The sequence below is a fragment of the Haliotis cracherodii genome, unplaced genomic scaffold (genome assembly GCF_022045235.1).
Source record: "Haliotis cracherodii isolate W230 unplaced genomic scaffold, xgHalCrac1.p SCAF_9, whole genome shotgun sequence".
In the NCBI taxonomy this organism is placed as follows: Eukaryota; Metazoa; Mollusca; class Gastropoda; order Lepetellida; family Haliotidae; genus Haliotis; species Haliotis cracherodii.
In genome coordinates this window covers 11,266,177-11,286,312 of record NW_027266343.1, presented here as the reverse complement: position 1 = coordinate 11,286,312, position 20,136 = coordinate 11,266,177, and the positions used below count along the sequence as shown (strand labels likewise).

The window sequence follows — 20,136 nt, the reverse complement described above, 5'->3', positions numbered from 1 at the left end:
CTTAATCATGTATTAGGTGGGTGAGTGAGTGGCTGAGTTTAGTTTCATGCTTCCTTGAACAGTATTTAATCTTCAGTGTGCTGACAAACCAAAAAACATGGTCGTGGCGAATCTGATAGTACCCACGATCATAAGATTATGACACGCCAAAGGGACGCAACTCTGCTGCCCCCTTAGAATGGATGATCACTGGAACGAACCCTGGAACTCTATCAAGGCAGGAAACGGTCCAAATCATCCCCATAAGCAAGATCAAGTAAACAGCCGTCTGACCACATTGAACACGCACCACTCGCCCCCCATAGTGAATATCGTCATTGTCAGTTATGTTTCTGACATTTTTTGAAAATTCCACCCCCACGTCTCTGCTTGTATCCGGGTAAAATGGGGATTTTCTTAAACCAGCGTGATGTCTTCCAGGACAACGGCAGAAACGGGATGTCGTATACCGTGCCCTCCCCTGTCATGTTATCGCCCTTGTTTTGAACTTCATTGCTGAAGACATCTTTATTTCAGGCCATTTCGTCATCAGTTGCTTCCGCATCTTCCATCATATCCACCTGCCAGCCCACGAGTCCCCGTTCCTTAAAGTCCTTGTCCAAAACAATACAGTATTTTGGAAACCTGGGATAATCACATTGATACTGGCTGAATCCATGTTGGGCATACAGAGTGTTAATAAAAGTTATATCGAGATATCATATAATATATATGAGATGACTTTTTCGCAATCTTGATCTTACTGGGTGCGAGATCCTAGAACTACTAATACATAAAATTATATAACTCCGCAATAATTTAACTGACTTCGTGAATGTATTCTCTAAAAGCATTTTATGTTAACAACAACAATTTTTTGGGCTTCAAATACATAAATAACTCCGCACAAATTTAACTGACTTCGTGAATGTATTCTCTAAAAGCATTTAATACAACAACAATGTTTTGGGCTTCAAATACATAAAAAAACTCCGCACTAATTTAACTGACTTCGTAAATGCCTTCTCCAGAAGCATTTAATACAACAACAATGTTTTTGGTTTCAAATATATATTTACATATTACTGCGTTCAATGATATCATTGCCACACCTAAAACACACCTGGGCAAGTGTTGTCAAGGAAACAGGCGAGGCCTCCTCCAATGATTGCAGGATTACTGAGAAGACTTCTAATTACACTGTCAGCTTGTTCACTACCTGTAACAGGGATGTTAACATGTGATACGTACAGGAAATAGTCCAGTGTAAGCGGAAATCTAAGAATTGACTGACATCTTCTGAATTTATGCGTTAACATTTCGATTTCAAGCGTTACAACAGTAATAAACGATATTATTGTAGACTAATAGACAAATACATGGTTATGCTAAACAATGTATCTATTATTGTAATATCAGTATATTGTCTTGTGATATGGAGACATTCTTTGATGAGTATTTTCATTTTACTGAAGAAATTGATAGTCTCAACTCAACTTTTCATTTCCGTTTTAATTGTTTAGAAAGGTATGTTCAGGAAGGTCATACCGATATTGAGCTTTAACTTGAATATTTATGAAAGGTCCTTATCATCAGTTTCGGAGTTGTCATCAAGGTCTTGGTGATGCCAATCATGTGAACACGTTCACTAATATTCTAGTTCTTCCAATTGCTGTCATGTCATTTATTCCCAAGACAATACATTTGAGTATGTCAGTTTAGGAAATAGCAGTGACCCTTACATAAAGTGTTCGAGTTCGAATTGACAAACTGAACCCAGGACAGACTTCCATGTGGCCACTATACCTCTGTGTTGACAAACTCACCAGTGGCCCTTGCGTACATTTTGACAAACTCACATGTGGCCACTGCGTCAGGGTTGACAAACTCACATCTGGCCACTTCGTCTAGGTTGACAAACTTCCTTGTGGCTACTGCATCAGGATCGACAGATTTACCTGTGCCCGCAGCATCTAGGTCGTCACATTTACATGTAGCCACTGTATCTATGTTTACAGACTTATCCTCGATCACAGCATCCAGGTCGACAGACGGACCTGTAGTCAAAGCATCTAGGTCGACAGACTTACTTGTGGCCACAGCATCTGGGACGGCATATTTACTATTAGTCACAACATCTAGGTCGACAGATGTACCAGTAGTGACAGCATATTGGTCGACAGACGTACCTGTAGTCAAAGCATCTAGGTCGACAGACTTACTTGTGGCCACAGTATCTGGGACGGCATATTTACTATTAGTCACAACATCTAGGTCGACAGATGTACCAGTAGTGACAGCATATTGGTCGACAGACGTACCTGTTGTCAAAGCATCCAGGTCGACAGACTTACCTGTTGTTACAGTATCCAGGTCGACAGATTTACTAGTAGTGATAGCATATCGGTCGACAGACATACCTGTGTTCAAAGCATCTAGGTCGACAGACCGACCTGTAGTCACAGCATCCAGGTCGACAGATTTACTAGTAGTGACAGCATATTGGTCGACAGACATACCTGTGTTCAAAGCATCTAGGTGGACAGACTTACCTGTAGTGACAACCTCTAGGTAGGCAGACTTACCTGTGGCTGCTGTGTCTGGGTTGTGTTGTGTCCAGTGAGGAATCATCAGGCCCATCATCAAGGAGATGCCGAGGATGGACACATTGCGGACAGAGTTCAGGTCGACCAAGGAGAGGTTGGTTAGAACGACGCCAAAGAGGATACCGAAGTTGACGATCTGAATTCCACCGAGCACCGAGTAGGGGATGGAGATGAAGAAGGCTCCTATTTTCCCCACAATGCCGAACACGATGTAAATCAAGCCTACCGCCTGAAACACGCGCCGGCTCGCAACCTACGAATGTTATTTTAAAATTAACCGAAGGTGTGCATGGACGTTCAACACTCTATACATGGTTACCCAATGGAAGTTCAACTCTCTATACATGGTTACCCAATGGAAGTTCAACTCTCTATACATGGTTACCCAATGGAAGTTCAACTCTCTATACATGGTTTCCCAATGGAAGTTCAACTCTCTATACATGGTTACCCAATTCAAGTTCAACTCTCTATACATGGTTACCCAATGGAAGTTCAACTCTCTATACATGGTTACCCAAAGGAAGTTCAACTCTCTATACATGGTTACCCAATTCAAGTTCAACTCTCTATACATGGTTACCCAATGGAAGTTCAACACTCTATACATGGTTACCCAATTCAAGTTCAACTCTCTATACATGGTTACCCAATGGAAGTTCAACTCTCTATACATGGTTACCAAATGGAAGTTCAACTCTCTATACATGGTTACCCAATGCAAGTTCAACTCTCTATACATGGTTACCCAATGGAAGTTCAACTCTCTATACATGGTAACCCAATGGAAGTTCAACTCTCTGTACATGGTTACCCAATGGAAGTTCAACTCTCTATACATGGTTACCCAATGCAAGTTCAACTCTCTATACATGGTAACCCACCCAACACACGTACACTCGACTGTAAAAGTGTAAGTTGATGAGCTTCATGTACATACTTAATATGATATCGAGATATGATACAAGATATAAAAGACGTTTCAGCAATCTAGATCTTACTCGGTAACAAGATCCTCGAATTGATCCGTGTAAAGGAAATAAGGTCTTGCATCATAATTTTAATTATTATGATAATTTTACATTTTAATAATTATTAAAAACGTCAATGCCAGAAAAAAACAATAATCAGTGTAGAATATCTGCCAAAACGAGTTGTAAAAGACAAAAATTAGATAAAATTATGATTGGATCACTTGTACCAGAGTATTAAGGGACGATGATGTCTGAGGACGCACTTTAATGTCGGTACGGAATTACAGACAATAGCTTGGAACTAATTACTTTACAACGAATTTCGAAACAGGCGGGTACTTGTAATGAAAACGAACAAGCAACAATTATACAATTATATAAAATCATTCATTCTGTGGCGTGAGCGTTTGAACTTTAGACAAACCAAGTGATGGTGAAAGAGAAACATCAATCTCACTCTGGTGACTCCTATTGCGCCGATGTTTCCGCCAATAGTTGACGTCGCGTGGCCAATCCCCATTGCTCCTGACAGGGTAGAAGCGACTCCTTCCATACATATACCACGGTTGACTGCATGGGAGGGAGGTGCGGGCTCTTGACACACCTTAGCGCATGCGTAATAATCCCCAAGAGAGTCGATGATGGAGAGAAACGTTGCGATGAGGAAACTGGCGAAGGCGCCAACGTTCATATTTGGAGGACCAAACTGACCTATAATAATAACTGATGTATTTACAATGAACCTCATTTGTCAAAAAATGATAATCCCACTTTCTGTTACTGCTATGAACGTGGGCGAGTTTAATTAAACGCCGCTTAGGGCATTATTTCAGCTATAACAGCGTGTCAGCTTTATGTTGTAGGAAAGGCCGAAATGATGCAGGTGTTAGACGTTAATTAACCACTTTGGTGAAACCCACGAGCATGGGTAAGGTGCAGACAAACCTACAATAATAATTAGATCGAACAAGTATTCGAACCTACGATCATAGGTTTCTGACACGCCTACGGGACGCAACTCTGCACAGAGAATTTCGGCTAAAGAGGGGACAGGGCCAACCGGGTCTCTTCAATGGACATTATATTTATTATAATAAAATCAGACTATCTAGTGACTGACATCGTAAACATGAATCTACGCATCTGAGATACTATGACATGCATCAACCAAGTCAGCAAAGCAGACCACCCGATCCCGTTAGTCGCCTCATACCACAAGCATGGGTTGCTGAAGGCCAATTCTAATCTGGATCTTCACGGGTTCACAGTTTAGTCAGTTAGTTTATATCACCTGGATACGGAACAGAGAACCATCCAATTTCAGTGATGGTGTGTGTCTGGGCGTCCGTCCTGGCCAGGTATTGGCGATTGTTCGGATCTGATGTGAACACGCCCATCTCCGTCAAGATGAGGCTTACAATCCAACCAACCATCATGGCGATCAATATCTGTTTGTGAAAAAAGTGTCATAGATACATTGTATGTTTTCATTTTTTCTCAATAAAACCTAGGGCAAATTGCCAGTTCCAGCAAGTTTCGATTCGTTCAGTTTGTTTGTTTGTTTGCCTGCTTGTTTGTTGTTCACACAGCAGTATTCAAGCTCTATGAGTGAGTGAGTGAGTGAGTTTGGTTGAACGCCTCTTTTAACACTATTCCAGTTATATCACGGCGTGTCAGCTTAATGTGGGAGGAAAGCCCGAAGTGATGCAGGTCTCAGACGTTTACCACTTCGTTGAAACCCACGAGCACGGGTATGGTGCTGACAAACCTAGAAACATAATCGGGGCGAACCGGGATTCGAACCCACAATCATAGGTTTCTGGCGTGCCCAAGGAACGCAACTCTGCACAGCGAATCGCGGCGCCTTAGACGACTGGGCCACCCGTGGCCCCCTCAAGCTCTATGACGGTGGTCTGTAAATAATCAAGTCTGTGCTAAACAATCCAGTGCTTCACATCCTGTGCATCGATCTTGGGGATACGATAACATGCATCATCAAAGTCAGCGATCCTAACCACCCAATCCCGTCAGTCGCCTCATACGACAAGCCTGTTGAAGATCAATTCTAACCCGGATCTTCATGGGGACACCACGTTCAGTTAATGTATATATATACAAGGTAACATTAATTCTAGTTCGTTATAACCGTAGTTCGTTAAAAACATTCTCGTGTGTTTGCGTAGTTTACTGTGTATACAATCTCATTAAAATCAGATCTAAGTTCTCGCTACCGCTAAACAAAGATCTGAAGACATTCCATTACGGGTCACGTCAGACCAACCTTGCACGAACGTTGACCGACTAATGAAACGACTGACAAGAAGTCGACATTTGTCAATCAGAAGGCAGCTTTCTCGTGCTTTACGGCACAAATTTCAAATTGGCGACTTTGACAAATTCTCAATAAAAAATTTGACACCTGAACAAAATAACATTCTGGAATTGCTAATAGATGGTCTAGATTGATTGGATTCAGTTGTTAAGTCCGTAACTATCGTTCGGAATACCCCGAGGTTGCATGATAAGAAATCACATTCCGACTGTCACTTTCATGATCTGGTAAGCGACGCTCTGATTGGTCGGAAGAAAGGTCGGTCTGACGTGACCCTTAATGGGATGTCCTCAGATCTTTGTTTAGCAGTAGCGAGAACTAAGATCTGATTTCAATGAGATTGCTGTGCATATGAATGTTGTTTCTACTTCGCAGTCATCAATTTTCCAACTATATCACGGAGGGATATAAATAATCAAGTCTGGGCTAGGTTTGTTGTTTTACGCCGCACTCAGCAATATTCCAGCTATATGACGGCGGTCTGTAAATAATCGAGTCTGGACCAGACAACCCAGTGATTAATATCATGAGCATCGATCCATGCAATTGGGACCGATGTCATGCATCAACCAAGTCAGCGAGCCTGACCACCCACCCGATCCCGTTAGTCGCCTTTTACGAGAAGCATAGTCGCCTTTTACGAGAAGCATAGTCGCCTTTTACAGCAAGCATGGGTTGCTGAAGACCTATTCTACCCGGATCTTCACGGGTCTTACACATGATGACGCACAATGGACTCTATCGGTGTAATGTTAACAGTTGTAGCTGAAACTAATCCCTTTAAACAATCTCACCGAGAAGACTTTGTGTAGTGGGTATTTCTTGATAAAGAAGCCTCGTTTTCTTCCCCAACAGGGTATGGGTGTGTTGTAGGGAGCAAGGTACAGGGACAGCACGACGGCAGTTATCGTCGTCCTGCGAAACACATACATATATCATACACTTAAATCGAACTTGAAGTAATGTTTAGTTGCGTAATACTATGCAGAAGACATTATATGAAAATTGCTTGATCGCAGATAGTGTTAATTTTTCTACAGTTTAACAGACAAATAACAGTTATCATGTTTTCATATCTTGTTAGGGTAGTATTGGAATTAAAGTTGTAGAATTGCTATAGGGATGAGGAGAAATATTTACTTATCACATAGTTATTTTTGTTTGTCAAAAAAATCTCATAACCTCAGAAAACATCCTTATTAATTTGTATACTCCCATCAAGAAGTTTATTTGTTGGTTGTTTAAAGCTTCACACGGCAATATTCCAGCTATATGACGGCGGTCTGTAAATAATCGAGTCTGGACATGACAATCCAGTGATTGAGATCATGAGCATCGATCTACGCAATTGGGATCGATGACATGTATCAACCAAGTCAGCGACCACCCGATCCCTGAAGGCCAATTCTAACCCGGATATTCACGCGTCTATAATATAGTAAGTATATTTGCCAATAAAACGTGTTTTTCAACGCAACTGTCAGAAGTTACTATTTTCAGAAGAGTGAAAGAAAATATTTTGCTCAACACTTCAGTAAGTATAACACTAAAACGTAGTTTTTAAATACTCGATTTTGGAACAGTCAATCCAATGCTTGAAAGCATGAACACAATGAAACGCAATCGGCAAAGGAGATCCGTTCTCCATTATCTCGGCTCTTTCTATTAACATGCCTACGTTGAGATCATTCTGACTCGTATTAAACCAAGGGATACTCACAATAGACCAACTCCCCATTGTGTGGATATGAACTTCACCAATGCCTTGACCATGAGGGGGCACGGGTGGCCCAGTCGTCTAAGGCGCCGCGATTCGCTGTGCAGAGTTGCGTCCCTTGGGCACGCCAGAAACCTAGGATTGTGGGTTCGAATCCCGGTTCGCCCCGATTATGTTTCTAGGTTTGTCAGCACCATACCCGTGCTCGTGGGTTTCACCGAAGTGGTAAACGTCTGAGACCTGCATCACTTCGGGCTTTCCTCCCACATTAAGCTGACACGCCGTGATATAACTGGAATACTGTTAAAAGCGGCGTTAAACCAAACTCACTCACTCACTTGACCATGAAGATGCCGATGAGTGTTATAGCGGGGACCACTGTGAGAGGGCCAATAAACCGGAGTACCGCCCCTACCATCCCCGTCAGTCCAACAATGGTGTGGATGCATCCAGCCACAAGGAGACTCCCACTCAGCTACAGGAAACAGGAATACCGTATTTGAAGTAATAAGCGCCCCACTCAAATAAGCGCCCACGGCGATATTTGCTGATATATTGGCTAGTGTTTCAGCTACAGGAAACAGGAATACCGCATTTGACGTAATAATGAGTGAGTGAGTGAGTATGGTTTTACGCCGCTTTTAGCAATATTCCAGCAATATCACGGCGGGGGTCACCAGAAATGGGCTTCACACATTGTACTTGACGTAATAAGCGCCCCACTCGAATAAGCGCCCACGGCGATATTTGCTGATATATTGGCTAGTGAACAATCCCAATTAGCACCCCTTCCGATTGATCAATGTTCACAAGATTTATTTATTCGCGTATAATACACACTCGTGTGTTATATGCATCCTTATTTATGGGCAATTAAGTTCTGGAAAAATATATCTGTCGTACATTAACATTTCAGGCTGTCACCATAAACCACGAAATTTATCTTTCAACTCAAGCAAAATAATATTCTAATAAATATAAGAGACACCTTTTTCTAATTTTGAGAGCGCCCTGGGCGTTTATTACGTCGAATACGGTACTAGTTGTGACACTCACTCACTCACTCACTCAAGAGTTCTCGATTTAAGGTGTGGGGTAGGACAGCAGCCCGCTAGGGACACCTCATGTGGATCCTACAGACAATGTTGGTGATTGTAAATATGAGAGTAGAACATTAGATTTCTGGAAGCTCCTGAATCAGGATTTTACCGAATACTTAAATCCTTTTGACTTTATCGGCGTACCAGAAGTTTGATATTTCCAGGCTTCCAGTTTTGGTTCAAAGAAGCTGAAAAGATTTCCGACTTTGGTAGACTTTCAAGTGGTATTGCCATATTAGAACAGCACACCATGCCAATGCCGCAATCTCAAATGACGATGCCTTTGGACCAACGCAGACGTTCATTTCGATGTCGATCAGTGAGTATGGGTCCAACATATGGACGTCGAGCACGTAGCCCTGCTGAGCGGAGACGTCGACGTACGGTGTCAGCACTGATCAATTCCGTCGGCCTTGTACGGTTGCTGCAGTCCTGGTAGCCGGAAGTGTACGATCACGGAGATGCCGACGAACAATATGGCGATCCTGACGTGGTGTAGTTACACGACGTTGACCCGGACGTGGTCGATCTCTGGTGGTTCCTGTCTGCTGGTATCTGCTCAGTAGCCTGAGGACTGTTGAATGATGACATTGAAACCGTTGTGCAACGACTGTACTTGACATACCAACTTGAAGCATGCCCAAGGCACGTTCACGTTCCTCTGCTGTTAATCGTGGTATTTCTTGTGTCAGTACCCTTTACGACTGCAGCAACAAGTGATGTGGCTTTTAAAAGTCTGTCTTTTATAGCCCTATTCTGCATGCTTCCCGTGAAACAAAACACGTTTTCGATGATGCGCACGCAATTTGTTGCGTTTTGGCGTTGTCGCTCACAAAAACTTTAGGAATGTGTTTTGACGAGCTGTTTTTGTTCATGCTTCGTCCAGAACGTCGTTTATTACTCATTCAATTATATATTATCATAGGACATAAGCCCGGATAAAAATACATCCATTTTCATGAATGCTGTTCAGTATATTACAAAATGCCTTACTTGATGTATTAGCACGCTGTGATGCGGTTTTTATGATGAGAACTCGCACATAATCTGATTTTGTATATGATATCCTTTAAAACATCGAGGAACACCATAACAGTGTATTGGGACTTCTGTTGGACAATTTCAGCTTAAAAATATTCTCTGTTGATTTATTCTCGAAAAAAATGGGTATATATATATATATATATATATATATATATATATATATATACCTGATATAGCATAGAAGTAAAATCATTTTCAGAAAAGTCCACCCAATAGAGTGGAAGAAAGAAATAATACACTGATTACCACAACAAACTATCATTACAAATTTGAATGATAACAGGAGAGTAAACGCTCAATGGCTCTAAATTTATCTGGAGCCCTGGTCTCCCACACTCCCACTCAAGTGTTTAGGGAACTGGCAACCCTGTGAAGGAAAGTGATTAAGCTAGTGACCTGATGGAAATGTGTCACCATGCATAATTGGGGTTTGCTTAGCCAGACCCTAATCGTTATAAGGTTAATGAGGTCATATCAGCCTTGATGACAAAGGTATCAGGATATGTGAAAATAAAGTAACGTGAACCCTATATTTCAAATGTTTGACACATTTGATCATCTTAGTACCGGTAATATGAGAATATAAAAAAATAACCAACTACATATCCTTGATCTCAGGAATGCTACACACCTTTCAACGGCATGAAAACATTTGAAAATGTGCAAATTCACAAATCGTTCCCCGTAATAGGAAATGCCCACATTTCAAACCCTTCTAAAATGGAGTACCCATTCAGCTCTATTAAAGAAATGCATTGGAAATGCATTGGAAATACTCTATGATAAAGTATTTACTCAAGTATCAACTTTTGAGTGAGTGTGAGTGAGTTGGGTTTAACGCCGCTTTTAACAGTATTCCAGTTATATCACGGCGTGTCAGCTTAATGTGGGAGGAAAGCCCGAAGTGATGCAGGTTTACTACTTCGGTGAAACCCACGAGCACGGGTGTGGTGCTGACAAACCTAGAAACATAATCGGGGCGAACCGGGATTCTAACCCACAATCATAGGTTTCTGGCGTGCCCAAGGGACGCAACTCTGCACAGCGAATCGCGGCGCCTTAGACAACTGGGCCACCCGTGCCCCCCAACTTTTGAATTCATGCTTGGAGATATCTGCAAATCCGGTCAGAGTATTCATGACAATGGTTCTTGTGCATACGGAAATATACGATTATAATATGTTTCCAAGGCTAAGCTTCATACGAAATGAACGCCCAAAGAAAGTTCATATCGGGAAACATACGCAAATCCGGTCATTGCATGCATTTCCTTCTGTATTTGCTACTTTGTTTCAATTCCGGCTTTTGGTCCCGTGATATATCAGAATAACTTTGATCCATTTTTTTAAAGAAACGAAAGAAAATAACTAATCATACATGTATCATACACTACATGTATCTAGTGCTGGTCGCGAATAGCATTTCATCCGGTGCTTCAATGTTATACAAAATGGAAATAGAAGATTATGGTGTACCAGTTGGATTTTAGGGATGATGACGTGTTCCCTGTATAGAGCGTCCACGTCGCTGGAGTTGGTCAAACTGAAGTTGGCCGGCCCTGAATGAAAATGATTGAGGGTTATATGCACTAAAGTAAGTCTCCAATGTAGGGACCAGTAATGTCTGAGGGGTAAAAGAAAGTATACCGAATTTGTTTTTAATGTAATTGAAACTTTAAAAAAACTGTTGTTAAACTTGCTTATGTATAATATTTAACGAGCACTCGTTCCTGCATTAGTTTGTGACTGGGTAGGTTTGTGTAAAAATAAATTGATTCAATGAAGACTGGGGTAAGAAATGCATTAGCAAAGACATGACCCCTACCACGTTTGTTCTGATGTGTGTCGAAAAGAGCAAATTTATTGATTTACTGAGCTGAACTATCTAAGATTCCCATCAGCATTTGTGTATTACTTTCAAAGTTTTAAATTACATTACCTGTTTAGAAAATAAAAAAAACGTAAACGTATTCTTTGATCGGTGTCAAAGGGGCAGTACTGTTCACTTTATGGATAAGATTTCGCTACTTTTATATATCTTAAACAGAAAATCAAACATATGATAAAATCAACTGAGAGGTATAGCATCTATCGCGCAACTTTGAGCAATGGGTTTATGTACTAGCAATGGGTTTATGTACTATAGAGAATCTCACCCGAGTGTCAAATAAATCAACACGAGTTGATAAAAGTGGGAAAACTCCTAGGCTTGCCGAGGAGTTTTTCCACTTTTATCAACGAGTGTTGATATATTTGATATCAAAAGACACGAGGGTGAGATTTTGTTTATCATCCAACATCATTCTTCCAACCTTTTCAGTTTGTAGACAGTAATTAGCAGTGGCTTAAGTGTAAAAAGTACTGCTAACAGCTTCAGTAGCAGAGCCCTTAGTGATGTCATGGTAACCAATGAAGTCACAATGGTCTGCAACTTATACCTCTAGGTGGGCGGTAAAGTGCACAGCAATACTCAATGTGGTCACGATATACGATCCACCCAACTCCCTTCAAACTTAAGCTTGAGCTCTATGTAACCGTAATACCGTTAAAAACAGCGTTAAACCAAGCCCACTCTAGATCTTGCTCCCCCTCCTGTTAGTTATGACATTATTTACTTCTGATCTGTACAATTTACAATGTGATTACTGAACATCATTGGACCGTTAGAACCACTTACCAAAGTTGGTCAAATCTGGGCACCGCCATTCCTTCAGTGGGGCCAGTGCCAGGAGAGGTACCACATAGGCCGCGGATGGTCCTTGATACAGTGGCAAGCTGAAGGAGAACAGCTGGTATGTAGGCTGTTCTGGAATGTTTTTTTGTTTTTTTGGTTTGTTGTTTAACGCCGCACTCAGCAATGTTCCAGCTATATGACGGCGGTCTGTAAATAATCGAGTCTGGACCAGACAATCCAGTGATTGATATCATGAGCATCGATCCACACAATTGGGATCGATAACATGTATCAACCAAGTCAGCGAGCCTGATCACCCGATCCCGTTAGTTGCCTTTTACGACAAGCATAGTCACCTTTTATGGCAAGCATGGGTTGCTGAAGACCTATTCTACCCCGGATCTTCACGGGTCGTAGGCTGTTCTGACAAGTGTCACTTGTAGGCTGTTCTGACAAGTGACATTTGCGCTAGGGCGCGCTATCGTTATGCAATAAGTTAAATATAGATATGATCAATAATATATATTGATATTAGACGTGCAAATCAGATTCCAGGTACTTGCATAGCACATATACCACCAGGGCTTATGATAAACGTGGTGAAAGGTTTAGAAAACCTAACAGAGTGGAAGAGAGTAATAATACACCGAATACCACAACAAACTATTAATACCAAATGTGAATGATAATATGTGAGTAAACGCTCAATGGCTCAAAATCTATCTGGAACCCTGGTCTCCCACACTCCCATTCAAGTGTCCAGGAACTGGCAACCCGGTGAATGGAAGTGATTAAGCCGGTGACCTCATGGAAATGTGTCACCATGCATTATTGTGGTTTGCTAAGCCAGACCCTAATCGTTTGAAGGTTAATGAGGTCATATCAGCCTTCATGGCAAATGTATCAGGATATGTGGTTGGTTGGTTGGTTGATTTGTTGTTTAACGCCGCACTCAGCAATATTCCAGCTATATGACGGAGGTCTGTAAATGATCGAGTCTGGACCAGACAATCCAGTGATTTACATCATGAACATCGATCCACGCAATTGGGATCGATGACATGCATCAACCAAGTCAGCGTGCCTGACCACCCGATCCCGTTAGTCGCCTTTTACGACAAGCATGGGTTGCTGACGACCTATTCTATGAAACTAAACTAACGTGAACCCTATTTTTGACACGAAAATTGACACTCATGACGAGTTTCCGTGGCACAGGTGGTCGAGTGAAGGACTACAAATCAAGGTGTCGCAGGTCCATATCCCGCGGAGACTTAAAATGTGTTGTTACGCGGTACACATGCAGAGGGATTTGTTTATGACGCGTTGCTTGTCAACATGATGTCACATACTATGATGTTTACACCTGGCACTCACTTTTTGATGAAACTTGTGTGACATGAGATGCTACTGATAGAGCAGGATGTGATGACCATTTTCGTGAACAGCTGGTATTATCAATGATTTCCATGATCCATCGTGAGCATATGATAGCATTCCAGGTCGTAACAGGCGACCATGCTTGTCGTAAGATGCGACTAACGGGATCGGGTGGTCAGGCTCGCTGACTTGGTTGATGAATGTCATCGTATCCCAATTGCATGGATCGATGCCCATGAAGTCAATCACTGGATTGTCTGGTCCAGACTAATTGATTTACAGACAGCCGCTATGTAGCTGGAATATTGCTGAGTGCGGCGTTAAACAACAAATAAACAAACAAGCATTCACAGATGACGATTACAGTATGATACAACGCCCTTTGTGTTCCTCGTCATCTCCATATATGCATCAGGACTTCAAAGATGACACCAAGAACTAGAAAGGAATCACATAACAATGTAGGAATGCTAAGTAATTTACTCAAAAGTGAACAAGTATCACATAATACCATGTATACCTTTCCAGTATAATTCAACTCTGCATTGGTAGTTGACATACTGCATGTTTCTTCCACGTTATGCTAGGATTGCCTTAGTGGCGGTCGGGTAGCCTGTTAAAGCGTTCGCTCGTCACGCCGAAGACCCGGGTTCGATTCCCGACATGGGTACAATGTGTGAAGCCCATTTCTGGTGTCCCCCGCCGTGATATTGCTGGAATATTGCTAAGAACGGCGTAAAAACCATACTCACTCACTAGGATTGCCTTAATTTGTGATTGGTAGCCTACACAACAAAGGATTTAAACAATTTCGTTTTGCTCTTTCTCGATATCGTAGTTATTTACACTTCTCCATATGTTTTAGCTGTACATTAACAATTGGTGTGATTTACTACCAAAGGTTTAGTATACTTATTCTACAGGTATATTTCTAAAACACTTTGACTAGTACCAATGCTTATTCAGTTTCTTTCTGTTGTAAATGCATTTCGATATTGTGGCCAGGTCAAGTTTTATGTATTTGTACATATAAGTTAGATATTTTAGATGTTTCATTTCACCTTTAAACTTTACATACAGTACACTAAAAACCCTTAGAGTTATTAATCACTGGATTGTCTGGTCCAGATTTGATTATGCACAGACCGCCGTCATATAGCTGGCATATTGCTGTGCGCGGCGTTAAACAACAAACCCATGCGCGTGCACTCTGCGCAAGTCTCTTTTGTCTTTCTGCTGTAGTTTCTCTGGTCAGCTTACCATCTATTGTGTATTTAGTTTTAAAGGTTAAAGCAGTCTTACACATGTTTGAGGAGGTCACTTTGATCGTTTTCCCTAAAATCAACCCCTAGAATAAGAACGCTTGCATATTTTATATGGCCATTATTCTTCCCCGGGAAGTATAAGGGAAACATTAATTTTGTATCATGTATGTCGACATGTTGGTTTATTTGAAATTTCAAGAAACGCATTTACGGAAACAAAACATACAAATCATGTGCGTGGAATGTTGATGCCATACTTTTCCAGCAATAAGAGATACTTCAAAATCGTGTCTATGTAGTTAAGTGATGCATCTGACAGTTTCTGGTCATTAGCTGACATTATTAAACCATTCATGTGTAATCCGATGTCCACTTTTCCTCAAGGACTAATTTTCTGATTTTCACGGTGCATACAAAAGAAAAACTGTACTCCGGAGATCGTTAATAACAGAATAATATAAAATATGTTATGAATGTAATATGGCTGAATTCCACATTCTACATACCACACTTTTGATTGCTTGGATGCTCATGTTCACTGGAAATATTTGGAATAGTTATATTCCGTATTTTGAATGAAGCTAGTTCCCCGTGTGTGTATTTTAATAATTGCACCGCACATAGCTACCAAACGTTTCACGTGTCACAGTGGCTAAGTCAAAGCATAATCGGAGTAGTGTGTCGGCGAATTTGCATCAAGGCTGTAATTTTTTTCAACCGTTTAAATGGAATTCAATGTACAGCCGTAGCTCTGGTCGCTATCATATATTTTGTGTCCCATGGCTCAAATCTATTTGCGTCTGTACCGTGTTCCACTGACCTCGTTAATCTGTTCGATGAAGGCACAGCTCTCTACAGTCACATAGCTAACACCGAAGGCTATGAGGGGTATTTAGGTCATAATCAGTTTTATGGCCCCGTCACAGGTGCTCCAAATATTGAAGCAGGGAAAACAATTTTAATAGAATCATTTCAACAAGCAATATTGATATCCCAGTCACTTTTTGTAACTTTTAATGATGTCTCCATTGCAATTTTTACGGTTTTTGATTCGTATGCATTATTTGACTCTCCTCAGCGGAATGATCCGAAGGGACAAGCAGTTGTACTTCTGTTAAGAAGTATGGATGAATTGTTATGTTACATCTTAACAGTATATCAGGCGACTATGCTTGTCGTAAGAGGCGACTAACGGGATCGGGTGGTCAGGCTTTGGTTGATGCATGGCATCGATCCCAATTGCGTTGATCGATGCTCATGAAATTAATCACTGGATTGTCTGGTCCAGACTCGATTATTTACTGAACGCCGTCATATAGCTGGAATATTGCTGAGTGCGGCGTTAAACGACAAACCAATCAATCTGATAATCATCATATGAACTCAAACCAGTAATTGTTACAAGTAAACCACATTCCACAACAGTTACTGACACTGGATACAAAACAGTACATAGAAACAGACCAAGTAACTCAACTCATCATGATCACAATTACTATTCTTTGAAAGAAAGAAATTCAAAAAAGAAACTGACCAAAAAACGTAAAACAAGAGACGATGAATCTCCGTTATTGATTAGTCCCGGTATTGAAATGTTCTCCAACTACGTGATAATATTTTGAGTATGTGCATCTGTGGTTGTGACAAAAAGACCTTATCTAGTATGACTTTTTTGCCATATGGAGCCCTTAGTATTTTCATTTACATTATTATAACCAAATGCCAAGTGTAAAAAGAATGTGATCTATTAATTGAGTATGTGCATCTGCCAATGTTGTTGGCAGTTTTGATACTATTTCAAAATGTTTACATTTGTGAAAGAAATTGCTTCCATTTCCTTCGATCTACTTTTTAAATAACCCCATGCTTGCCGTAAGAGGCGACTAACAGGATTGGGTAGTCAGGCTCGCCGATTTGGTCGATGCATAACATCATATTCCAATTGCGTAGTTCGATGGTGTCAATCACTGGATTATCTGGTCCGCACTCACGCCGTCATATGGCTGGAATACTGCTGAGTGCGGCGTTAAACAAGAAACTATTTTTAAATAGACCTACCCGATGCATATGTATCAACTGTAATTGCCCAATACTCAAAATAAATAATATTTTTTCCACAACAGCGTTGTGTTATTTGTGGTTAATATAATTATGTTCCTACATGCCTTTCCCTCTCTGAACCAATGATTCATTTATCTTATTTATCTTTTCTTCTTGTTCTTGAATCATTGTATACCAGAGAAAATTATATGAACGAAGCGAACTTACCGTATGCCAATGGTGCTTTGCAATAATGTGCAGATCCCTGACATCAACAGGGTTGAGGAGAAGAGTTTTGTTTTCATGTGTTCGTCTTTGTCTGAACATACTAACTCGGCCACAAGGATGCACACAGTCAAGCTCTTGGATAAGGACAGCATACTTTGCTGGGGAAAAATTGAGTGAGGTGAGTGTTTGTTTGTTTGGTTCGGTTGGTTGTTTTACGCCGCACACAGCTATCTATATGACAGCGGTCTGTAAAATAATCCGAGTCTGGACCAGACAGTCCAGTGATTGACAGCATGAGCATCGATCCACGCATTTGGGATCGATGACATGTATCAACCAAGTCAGCGAGCCTGACCACCCTATCCCGTTAGTCGCCTTTTACGTCAAGCATAGTCGCCTTTTACGGCAAGTATGGTTTGTTTGTTGCTTAAAGATTCACTCAACAATATATCAAGGTGAGGTGAGGTGAGGTGAGCGAACAGCATTGCATTGATGAGTTAATGCACCATACAAGCATTGAGGTCAAGCTCTTGGATAAGGACAGCATACTTTGCTGGGGAAAAATTGAGTGAGGTGAGTGTTTGTTTGTTTGGTTTGGTTGGTTGTTTTACGCCGCACACAGCTATATGACGGTGGTCTGTAAAATAATCCGAGTCTGGACCAGACAGTCCAGTGATTGACAGCATGAGCATCGATCCACTCATTTGGGATCGCTGACATGTATCAACCTAGTCAGCGAGCCTGACCACCCTATCCCGTTAGTCGCCTTTTACGTCAAGCATAGTCGCCTTTTACGGCAAGTATGGTTTGTTTGTTGCTTAACGATTCACTCAACAATATATCAAGGTGAGGTGAGGTGAGGTGAGCGAACAGCATTGCATTGATGAGTTAATGCACCATACAAGCATTGAGGTCAAGCTCTTGGATAAGGACAGCATACTTTGCTGGGGAAAAATTGAGTGAGGTGAGTGTTTGTTTGTTTGGTTTGGTTGGTTGTTTTACGCCGCACACAGCTATATGACGGTGGTCTGTAAAATAATCCGAGTCTGGACCAGACAGTCCAGTGATTGACAGCATGAGCATCGATCCACTCATTTGGGATCGCTGACATGTATCAACCTAGTCAGCGAGCCTGACCACCCTATCCCGTTAGTCGCCTTTTACGTCAAGCATAGTCGCCTTTTACGGCAAGTATGGTTTGTTTGTTGCTTAACGATTCACTCAACAATATATCAAGGTGAGGTGAGGTGAGGTGAGCGAACAGCATTGCATTGATGAGTTAATGCACCATACAAGCATTGAGGTCAACATTTCTTTCGTGATGCTTTAACAAAAATCAAATCAGTAAGAAATAGTCTATCATATGTTCTTACTCAAAAGTAACAACCCTACTCCCCACTTAACTGCTCGCTTCTTACCTGAATACCAAATAGAAGGCTAAGGTATATTGGTGGGTTCTCATTCACTCTGTAATGCAGCCTTTTAAACTCGTCCAGTTCCATTACGACATCGTCTTCCACGTGGGTCGTCATGTTTAGATGTATTGTCATACATCAACCTTGAAAATAAATCGATTCCTTTACGTGGATTGATTGTTCATGAGCTCAAAGCACTGTCCAGACGTTTAAAAAAACCAAGAGAACCCTTACCGTACATCCAAACGTCTGACCTGTATACAGCAAGCGCACAACTAACGCGAAATATCAAGGCGAGCATGCCGAAACAAGGTTCCCAGCTCAAGGCTGGAGCGATTTAAATGTGCTTCACGTGGTTGGAATTTGATGTCAGCTTGTAAGGACTATCAACGGGGACTCAGTTTTGGAGCAGATTGGTATCGTTTTCCCGTAGACCAGGGAGGCGTAGTAAGGTATGATCACCTCAGCGCTAAGATCGCTTTGAACAACGGGACCCTGGTTTATTCTAGGCCAGTATGTGCCTAAAACGTCACATCAGTACTGTCAACGCTTTGCTTGGCCACAAAACATGAAGATATAATCATTCCTCATTTGTAGTGGATTCCAAGGCTCCATTAGTTTGTTTTTTGTTTTACGCCGCACTCAGCAATAGTCCAGCTATATGACGGAGGTCTGTAAGTTACCGAGTCTGGACCAGACAATCCAGTAATTAACATCATGAACATCGAGCCACGCAATTTGGATCGATGACATGCATAAACCAAGTCAGCGAGCCTGACTACCCGATCCCGTTTGTGTCGCCTTTTACGACAAGCATAGTCGCCTTTTACGGCAAGCATAGTCGCCTTTTACGGCAAGCATGGATTGCTGAAGACCTTTTCCACCCCGGATCTTCACGGGTGTCAAGGCTCCATTAAAACCCGTACACAGATTTTATTCATTATATATAGTGCTAGTTCCAGAACATCTAAGGACAGATAGTTGGTTGGTTGGTTGTTTAACGCCGCACTCAAGCTATATTCAAGCTATGTGACGGCGGTCTGTAAATAATCGAGTCTAGACCAGACAATCCAGTGATTGACATCAAGAGCATCGAACTACGCAATTGGAATATGCTGTCATGGATTAACCAAATCAGCTAGATTGATTATGCTTGTTGTAAGAGGGTGGTCATCCTCGATGATCGGGTGCTGTGTGCGGCGTTCAACTACAAACATCCTCATCATCGTCTGGCCGTCCCGATGCCATATTTGAAACTCAAGTGGAGGTGTCACCACATGGTTATGGCTGACCAACGTGTTACAATTAATCAAATCGCTAACACTGTAATTGGGATCAGTTTGAGGTCAATAGGGTCCGTCTTAACTTATACACTCCAGATGA

General features: G+C 41.5%; 1 pseudogene; it reads right to left on the bottom strand.

The window, feature by feature from the left end:
• Nucleotides 1-320: 320 nt before the first annotated feature.
• On the bottom strand, nt 321-18,888 carry LOC139453125 (solute carrier family 23 member 1-like; annotated as a pseudogene).
• Between the last annotated feature and the right edge of the window lie 1,248 nt (nt 18,889-20,136).